This window comes from Equus caballus, chromosome 3 (assembly GCF_041296265.1).
Source record: "Equus caballus isolate H_3958 breed thoroughbred chromosome 3, TB-T2T, whole genome shotgun sequence".
NCBI lineage: Eukaryota > Metazoa > Chordata > Mammalia > Perissodactyla > Equidae > Equus > Equus caballus.
Window position 1 is genome coordinate 4,946,305 of NC_091686.1, and position 8,157 is coordinate 4,954,461.

Consider the following 8,157-nt stretch of genomic DNA (forward strand, 5'->3'; position numbering starts at 1 on the left):
ACCTTTAGCCAGACTCACCAAGAAAAAAAGACAGAAGGCTCAAATAAATAAAATTAGAAATGAAAAAGGACAAATTACAATGGATACCACAAAATACAAAGGATTATAAGAGAATATTATGAAAAACTATATGCCCACAAATTGGATGACCTAGCAGAAATAGATTAATTATTAGATTCATACAACCTCCCAAAACTGAATCAAGAAGAAATAGAGACTCTGAATAGACAAATCACAAGTAAAGAGATTGAAACAGTAATCAAAAACCTCCCAAGAAACAAAAGTCCAGGACCAGATGGCTTCTCTGGAGAATTCTACCAAACATTCAAAGAAGATTTTCTACCTATACTTGTCAAACTCTTCCAAAAAATTGAAGTAGACAGAACACGTCCTAGCTCATTCTACGATGCCAACATTACCCTGAGGCCAAAACTAGACAAGGACAACACAAAGAAGGAAAATTACAGGCCAATATTGCTGATTAACTTAGATGCAAAAATATTCAATAAAACATTGGCAAATTGAATACAGCAACACATTAAAAACATCATACATCATGATCAAGTGGGATTTATTTCAGGGACACAGGGATGGTTCAACATCTGCAAATCAATCAATGTGATACACCACATTAACAAAATGAGGAACAAAAACCACGTGATCATCTAAATAGATGCAGAGAAAGCATTTGACAAGAGCCAACATCCATTTATGATAACAACTCTCAATAAAATGCATATAGAAGGAAAATACATCAACATAATAAAGGCCATATATGACAAACCCACAACCAACATCATACTCAATGGCGAGAAACTGAAAGCTATCCCTCTAAGAACAGGAACAAGTCAAGGGTGCCCACTATCACCACTTCTATTCAATATGGTACTGGAGGTTTTGGCCAGAGCAATTATGCAAGAAAAAGAAATAAAAGGTATCCAAATTGGAAAGGAAGAAATGAAACTCTTGCTGTTTTCAGATGACATGATTCTATATGTAGAAAACCCTAAAGAATCCATCAGAAAACTATTAGAAATAATCAACAACTACAACAAAGTTGCAGGGTACAAAATCAACTTATAAAAATCAGTTGCATTTCTATACACTAACAATGAACTGGCAGAAAGAGAACTCAAGAATACAATCCCGTTTACGATCACAACAAAAAGAATAAAATACCTAGGAATAAATTTAACCAAGGAGGTGAAAGATATATACATTGAAAACTACAAAACATCATTGAAAGAAATCAAAGAAGACACAAAGAAATGGAAAGATATTCCATGCCCATGGATTGGAAGAATAAACATAGTTAAAAATGTCCATACTACCTAAATAAATCGACAGATTCAATGCAATCCCAATCAGAATCCCAATCACATTCTCCACAGAAATAGAATAAAGAATCCTAAAATTTGTATGGAACAACAAAAGACCCTGAATACCAAAGCAATCCTGAGAAAAAAGAACAAAGCTGGAGGCATCACAATCCCTGATGTCAAAATATACTACAGAGCTACAGTAATCAAAACAGCATGTACTGGCACAAAAACAGATACACGGATCAACAGAACAGAATTGAAAGCCCAGAAATAAAATCACAGATCTGAGGACAGTTAATCTTGACAAAGGAGTCAGGAACATATAATGGAGAAAGGAAATTCTCTTCAATAAATGGTGTTGGGAAAACTGGACAGCCACATGCAAAAGAATGAAAGTGGACCATTGTCTTGCACCACACACAAAAATTAACTCAAAATGGATTAAAGTCTTGAATGTAAGACCTGAAGCCATAAAACTCCTAGAAGAAAATATAGGCAGTACACTCTCTGACATTGGTCTTAGCAGCATCTGTTGGAATACCACACGTACTCAGGCAAGGGAAACAGAAGAAAAAATAAACAAATGGGACTACATCAGATAAAAACCTTCTGCAAAGCAAATGAAATCATGAACAAAATGAAAAGACAACCCATGAGCTGGGAGAAAGTATTTGCAAATCATATATCTGACAAGAGGTTAATATCCAAAATGTACAAAGAACTCATACAACGCAACAACAAAAAAAAAAACCAAACAACTCAATCAAAAAATGGGTGGAGGATATGAACAGACATTTTTCTAAAGAACATACACAGATGGCCAACAGAGACATGAAAAGATGTTCAGCATCATTAATTATTAGGGAAATGCAAATCAAAACTATAATGAGATATCACCTTACACCTGTCAGAGTGGCTATAATTACCAAGACAAAAAATAACAAATGTTGGAGAGGATGTGAGGAAAGGGAACCCTCAAACACTGCTGGTGAGAAAGCAAACTGCTGTAGCCACTGTGGAAAACAATACAGAGATTTCTCAAAAAATTAGAAATACCATAAGATCCAGCTATCCCACTACTGGGTATTTATCCAAAGAATTTGAAGTCAATAATCCAAACAGACTTATGCACCCCTATGTTCATTGCAGCATTATTCACAATAGCCAAGACGTGGAAGCAACCCAAGTGCCCTTCTACAGCTGAATGGATAAAGAAGATGTGGTATATATATACACAATGGAATACTACTCAGCCATAAAAAAGACACAATCCTCCCATTTGTGACATAATGGATGGACCTTGAGGGTATGAGGTTAATCAAAATAAGCCAGACAAAGACAAGTACTGCATGATTTCACTCACATGTGGAAGATAAACTAATACACGGAAAAAGAGAACAGATTAGTGGTTACCAGAGGGGAGGGGGTTGGGGGGGCAAAAGGGGTAAAATGGCAGGTGTGTATGGTGACAGATAAAAGTTAGATCACCCGTGGTGATCATGATGCAGTCCATACAGAAACTGATAAATAATAATGTACACCCCAAATTATACAATGCTATAAACTGTTATGATCTCAACAAAACAATTGGAAAAAAAGAATTCTTGCCTCAAATCTAATACAATTGCTTTTTGGTCTAGTTGCATTTTTTTACTCCTTCCTTAATTCAATGATTTTTCCTTCTAACAAATACACATTTTCTTCTTTGGCTATATATCAGAATCGCCTTTGAAGATTTAAAAAACTACAGATGCGTAGATCCTATCCAAGATGCACTGAATGAAGATCTTCCAAAAGCTTCCAATACACATGAATTGAGAACCACCGCGCTATTGAATGCCCGCTAAACTCCGGACACTGGCTACAAGCATCAGTCCTGTACTACCTCCCACCAACCCAGCCCAGAGCAGCTTCCCTCACAGCAATGTACACAAGGTCCTTCTCTCTTCTCCTGATTACACACAAGGCCAGAAAGGGAAAAAAAAAAAAAAAAAAAAAAAGAGACTAAGAGGCTCATTATGTTTCTAATAGTTTTCCTTTTTCTTTTCTTTTTTGGAGATCGGCCCTTTTGAGGCACATCATGACTCAAATAACTCCCATGGGGGAAGGGAGAAGAGGAGTGTTGGAACTGCAATGGCAGCCAAAGAAATTTATGAAAAACAAAGACAGAAAAAGAAGAAAAAGGAAAGAAAAGAGAAAAGCCTCATCAATAACGTACTAGAAGAGATTTCTTTAAAATACGGGCATTACCTCTTCACATTTCTTCTCTGTGTGCTCTGCAGATGGAGCAGACTGTGGCCATGCATTCTTGGAATGCCTGGATTATTTCTAAGCCACTGGCCGCATCTCTGGTCAGTGTGAGCTTTGTTTGGTTTATCATGATCAGCTCCCAGAAGCCAGTGGGTACTCACCGCCTCCAGCGGAGTCTTGGGGCCCTACAAGGCCACGAAGTAAAGTGAAACTACCAACACACTTTTCAGTGCGTGAGCTCCTTCCTCTCTTCCAGGGGCAGAGCCTGCTTCGGGGTTTACCATTCACCCTGAAAGCTGGGTTTAATTGCGTCGCTCAGAGGCCTGGCAGCGAGAATGGAAGCTTGTTGCTCTGGTGAGGACACCCAAAACACCTTTCCATCCGTTTTTGTTTCCCTGGAAGCTGTACAGTCGGAGAGAAGGAAAGAAAAACAGGAAACTACAGCAAGGAATGCTTCATGGAATAACTGCTATGTGAGAAGATCCCAGGGGAATACATTAGTGCCCCTAATGATAGCTCAGACTTCTTCCTTTCCAAATTACTAGTGTTACGTGTGCACTGCGGCAAGTGTCCATAACGTGAAATTGTACCCTGCTTTTGCTTTTATTCCATCTTTTGGGTGGACAAGAATTGGGCGATTATATTTTGCACGGCTGCCCGGAAAATCAGGTAATGCTGTAGTTCAAGGAAACAGACACCAGGTTAATAGCACCTGTTTACAAGTGCCCAGCAGCCAGAATTCAAAATGCCCATCACCTCCCCCACGCTGTGGGCCTGGATGACAGCCATAGGGGAACTATGGCTTCGCGCACAGGTGACAGGGCTGATGGCGTTGAACTGGGTGTGTCTTGTAAGCTGTTCACACTAGTTTACAGAAAGGCCTGATAAGAACAGAGAAAGCAAGCTTCCTCCCAAACCAGAGGCTTCAAATTGGAGGCCGGCAGGCTGGATATGACCTAATCATGGCTTCTGTGCAGCTCTATGTGTATCTGCATATGAATTAGAAAAAGACATTCCTTTATCTGAGTAGACTTCCTTAGGACCCTCAGCTCAAACACAGCCTACCCAGTTGCACATGGTGGCCCCGGTTGCCAGACATGCTTTGTCTGTTGGTAAAATATCAGAATATTTCACACACAGAAAAACAATATTTACATTTTCCCTTGAAAACTTGGAATTGTGGAACACTGAATTCACATTCCCACGTCACAGCTGTAATTGAAGACGAACAGCAGCTGCCCACCTGAGATGGGCCGCATGCTCTCCAGTTTACTGCAGTCCACTCCACTCCCTATCGTCCTTCACCTCTCACTTAACTCATTGATTTAACTTGCCAGGCACTGAGAACATTAGATTTTACAACCATTGTCAAGGTCTTCAAAGCTTTGCTCAACACATCCAATCAGGGTTAGGTTTCCTGCTTGCCTTCCTGAAAGAGTGAAAAGCCCTTACACAGAGGTTGAAATGGTGGGGTCTGGAGTAAGATAGCCCTGAGTTCAAGGAGCTCTTCTGCCACTTCCTGTCTATATGACCTCCGCCTGAAATCTGGTTCCCATTCTCTCTGCCTTTGCTTTAAGGTTCAGCCTGAACAGCACCTCTTCCAAGAAACTCTCTCAGACTGACTCCACCTGCAGGGGTCAACCCGAACCTTAATACCAAAGATCTGTGCCCTCAACACTGAACCCACATCCCCACATGGCAGCTGTCAGGGAAGATGAATCGCAGCTGCCCACATGAGATGGGCCATGTGCCCTAGACAGGCTGCAGGGAGCTCATGTACCTGGCTGAAACAGAATGTGAAACCTTGTGTATACGTAACTTTTGCATTTGAGGAAGAAGATAGTAGATGCCTTTCATTAGATCTCCAAATGGATTGGTGAACATAAATAGCTTTAAGAACCACTATTCGTAGCATTTATCTATACCACTAATTTTCCCCGTAGGACATGCTGGAGTTTACTTCTTTATATTTTATCATTCTTAATTATTATGTTTGTTTATGTATCAGGCTAGATCACAGTCATGCTGCGGTAACAAACAACTCCAAAATCTCTGGAGCTTAAATTAATAAATGTTTAATTCTCACATAAAACCCACTTTGGGTCTAGATGATTCTCCCAGGCTGCTCTCTTCCATGTAATGAGGCAGCTCATACTTCTACAGCAACTTACGCTTCCACAGTTGCCAAGACAGGGGAAGAGAGGGATGGACCAATCAATCAAATTCTTCTTCCTGCAGGCAACGCTTGTCATCTTCTCTTATATTTCATTGGACAAAACAAGTAACGTGTCCTTACCTAACCGGGTGATGGCAAGGAAGTTCTAACCCCTCATATGCCCAAAAGAAGAGAAATTAAAATATCAGTGAACAGTGCGAATGTACCTGCTTCCCAGTTTGGCCTAAAAGAGTATAGTGTTGACCTAAGTAACTACGGAAAATGGTATTTTGACTAGAAATTGTAAGGCTAAAGGAAAAAAAGAACTGTATATAATTGTTGCACTCTAGTTAGCAGTTTATTTCTCTCAGGGGCATGGGCTAATGAGTCTGAAGCTGCATGGATATGACGGTTGAGCAAATATGTAAATAAATGTAGATAATGGGAGCCAGGTTTCTCACTGCCAGAGAAAGAAATTGGCAAACAATCAAGTGAGGAAAGCTAGAATTAAATCTGTGGTGCTGAATTAGAGACAAAGGGACAAACTCATGGTCATGTAATTCATATATAGGTAGACAGATACAGAAATAATTATAGAGAGGTGTATACATTGGTTAGTGTACATACATATATTTCCTAGCTCTGTCCACTGACAACACTCAGAAGCAGTGACATGCCAGTTAACAATGAACACACCCGGGGCCAGATCTTGGTTTCTAAATACCATTCTTCATTAGAAAGAATCAAGGCTTCTCAAAGAAACAGTTGACCCTAGGCATGGAGCATAAAAAATGCAAGATGAGTTTCACCATCTTGTAGCGACAAAAAGTAAGGAAGTACTCGAAAAAGCATGTCCATGTCAAGGGGACATAAGAGCCAACCTGAAAGAGCTCTCAATGGCCCAAGCTGGAGAAACTTGAACAACAAAATAAGTACTTAGTATTAGATTATAACACAAAGTACAAAATAGGGATGCATGAGTCCATATAGATATAAATAAATGCTTACATAGAATAACAGGGAGAAATCTTCCTTGTTGAAGATCTCTGAGTTAGATACGTAGATACTCCCTACCCAGGAGGGGAGCTTAATTCCTCTCCCTTTGAGTGTGGGCTGGATTTAGTGACTTACTGCCAAAGAATAAACTATGGAAAGGGAAAAACAATAACTTTATAGTGGAGAAACCTGGCAGATACTGCCTTAACAAAATGGTCAACATTAATATCACCAGTGATAAGTCATGTTGATGTTATATAGCCCATGATATACGTATGATGTAAGAAGAGACTTGAATCCCAGTCCCACCACTTATCACCTGTGGGACTCTGAATTTCTCTAGGCCTCAGGTTCCTCACCTGGAAAATGAGAGAAACAATAAATCTCTTCCCATACGATTACTGTGAGTAAATGTGATACGTGGAGATCTTAGAACAGGGCCTGGCATCAAGTACTCAGTGCATAACTGGCTATTATTAGATTTCTTTATCCTTTCCAGTGCCCTGCACAGAGAAGACTCTAAGCATAGTTCTTGGTCCTGACGGCATGGTTACTACTGACTCAAGCCAATCATTTCAGAGGTTAAGTCTTACATCCGGCAGGTCCCAATGCAGGATTTCTGGGGCATCTCATCTCTCACTGGGTGAATAGGAGTATTTATTATTATATCTAAACATGAGGGCAAGCCTTGGAGCACAAGGAAAGGTCAGACTATAGGGTGGGTGGAAGCACTAGCCCTGGAGTTCAGACCCCAACTCAACCCGCAGGAGCTGGGTGATCAATGTTTTTACCTCTTTGAGCTTCCTCGTCTGCTAAATGGCTATAATGCCAGCATATATCTTAATAATAATTTAATAATCCTCCCCTTAGCAAACTGCTGGTTACACAGTAAGTAAGAAAGAAATATTTGTTATTACGATACAAGATAAAAAGAGGAATCTAGCTGCTGGTACGGACATATTCCATTTGATGAGAAGGACACTTAGAAATCTCTCATCACAGCCGGGAGATTTTCTGGGGATCCTTACAGGCCCTGAGATGAAGGAAGAGACAACGGTTCCTTCTTCCTCAACCCCGCTGTCTGGGAAGGGGCTGGGGGACTGAGGCCAGAGGTCCCAACCTTGGCATCTGGGCCTATCGCCTCTCAGGAACAGCTGCTCCCCCATCCCCTGCCACTCACAAGCCAGACGGGCTGGAGGAGGTGGATCTGAGCAGATGACCCCTGGGATTCACAGGTCACACACAAGCTGGGAGGGGGAGGGCCCCAAGGAACAGCAGCTGTTGTTTTCTGGGCTGGGTCCCCCGGGGAATATTTGTTTAAGTTTCAATGAAATGATTTTAATTTAGTGGATCTATGTTTTATATTTAGCTGTTTCAAGAAAAGATTTTCAATCTATCCCCAGACCTCCCCAGAGGTTGTTGATAGTAATTTAA

At 40.6% G+C, this 8,157-nt stretch overlaps 1 long non-coding RNA gene across 7 annotated transcripts in view; it reads right to left on the reverse strand.

Annotated features, from left to right (window-relative positions):
* The window catches only part of LOC138923559 (uncharacterized), a 45,992-nt gene that overhangs the window by 34,377 nt on the left and 3,458 nt on the right, over positions 1-8,157 (reverse strand). For 4 of the 7 annotated variants that reach the window (XR_011437298.1, XR_011437300.1, XR_011437301.1 and 1 more), the window contains exon 1: positions 3,573-3,950. The exons of 1 other annotated variant lie outside the window; for it this stretch is intronic. This is a non-coding gene — a long non-coding RNA (uncharacterized lncRNA). Of the gene's footprint in view, positions 1-3,572; positions 3,952-8,157 lie in introns of those variants that run through there. 2 more of the 7 variants (XR_011437302.1, XR_011437299.1) reach the window with 1 other exon arrangement.